General features: G+C 38.9%; 1 protein-coding gene across 1 annotated transcript in view; it reads left to right on the top strand.

Annotated features, from left to right (window-relative positions):
* The window catches only part of LOC106878153 (transmembrane protein 59), a 42,472-nt gene that overhangs the window by 16,152 nt on the left and 24,492 nt on the right, over positions 1–1,828 (top strand). The gene's annotated exons all lie outside the window — the stretch shown is intronic.

The following is a 1,828-nucleotide window of genomic DNA, read 5'->3' as shown; positions in this document are numbered from 1 at the left end:
GGTGAGGCCCAATGTACGAAGGTCTTGCCTCACCACCTCAGCCCAGGTCTTCCTGGGCCTACCTCTTCCACGGGTTCCCTCAACTGTTAGGGTGTGGCACTTTTTCACGCAGCTATCCTCCTCCATTCTCACCACATGTCCATACCAGCGCAATCGTCTCTCTTGCACGCCACAACTGATGCTTCTAATGTTCAGCTTTTCTCTCAAGATACTTACACTCTGACGGGTATTCACATTGACATTACACATCCAACGGAGCATACTGGCTTCATTCCTTGCGAGCTTACGTATGTCCTCAGCAGGTTAACATCCGTTTTCCATGCTGGCATGGGTTGGACAGTTTGACTGAGGACTGGCAAGCCAGTGAGCTGCACCAGGCTTGGTACTATCATTAAAGAAAGAACAAAATGACAAATGCAATGTTCACTCCATGTATGTAAATAAAAAGTAAAAGATTTGTCAAAAACTGCAAAATTTAATGTAAATACTAGAAATTTGTAAATGCTATTGTAAATTCTAAAATGTTATAAATACAAGAAAATTGTAAATATGTCAGTATTACTGTTTTTATAGTAACCTTTAGCAACCAAAGTCACATAGATAAGGAACATTTGAGTTTGATTTGAGTTTGCTAGTTAGAGAGATTGTACTCATTTGTGTTTAGGATCTTGAGAGATTTACAGGTTGTTTACATAATGATGTGTCACTGGCCAAGTGAATGTTGTCATGTGTATCTGTTTACATTACACTGCAGGTCCTAGGAACATATCATTAGTCTAAGAACATCACTGTCATAAAATTACTGTCTCTAAATTCATAAATTATCAAACTTTGATTAGCTCTCTGTGACCATCTTGGTTATGCTGTAAGTTGCAATTTTTAGTATATGGTTTAGTATGATGACGCTGTTCACTGTTTGTGATGACCTACCAAATTAAATGTACTTGGGTGTGTCCATTCAGAGAAGGTTTGCTATGGTTACCTGAGTTATGTTGGTTGTAACAAGTAAATATGACTTGACACTTTAACATTTAAACTAGCCAGGTCTGATCCCACACACTTACCCTACAATGCCATTCAAAAAATAAACTACCACATCATGAAAACCCAAAAGCTATGAGATAATACATGATTGATTCAAAACAATGTGTAAAGATAAGTATTACTTTTAACAGAATAATCTGAATGCTAAAGGGTTATGGGGTTAGTGTAGCTAGCTTTGGTACCATGGTGTATGTGAATGGAAGATGAATCTCTCTCTAGATATAACAACAGTTCTTTTATGAACTGGTATAAATTTGGGCAAAGTTTTTTGAGTGGTAATGAAAATAAGCAATTGATTGAAATTGGACAGAAATGAGTTCTTGAAAGTGAAATCTACATGACACTCCTATTGGAATTCAACTACGCTGTTTCTTAGTCACTCAAGCAGTTGTTTGTACAGTGTCTTCTGTTTCAATTAACCATACTTATACGTATGTCATTAAAAGTATCTAGATAGACAGTTAACTAGCCCTTGGAGTCCCTCTAGGCACAAACTGTATAGAATTGAGAGAAGAATGTTGTATTGAGACCTAAATCTAAGGCCTCTGCCAGGGGTGTAGCCAGCCCACTTATGCATACCTTCCTTCATTGGACACTAAACTCTGCTTGCAAAGACCTGTTGAGGCAAGTGAAATCGAAATTGAACTAAATTTGACGACTGGCACCCATGCCAACGTCGTCTCCTTCATTGGACATGAAACTCGGCTTGCGAAGACCTGTTGGGGCAAGCGAAAGCGAAATTGTGATAGCACCTGTTCCCAGTGCCGCTCGACTGGCTCCTGTG

This window comes from Octopus bimaculoides, chromosome 7 (genome assembly GCF_001194135.2).
Source record: "Octopus bimaculoides isolate UCB-OBI-ISO-001 chromosome 7, ASM119413v2, whole genome shotgun sequence".
Lineage (NCBI taxonomy): Eukaryota > Metazoa > Mollusca > Cephalopoda > Octopoda > Octopodidae > Octopus > Octopus bimaculoides.
The sequence above is the reverse complement of the archived record's forward strand: the minus strand, read 5'-3'. Positions and strand labels throughout refer to the sequence as shown.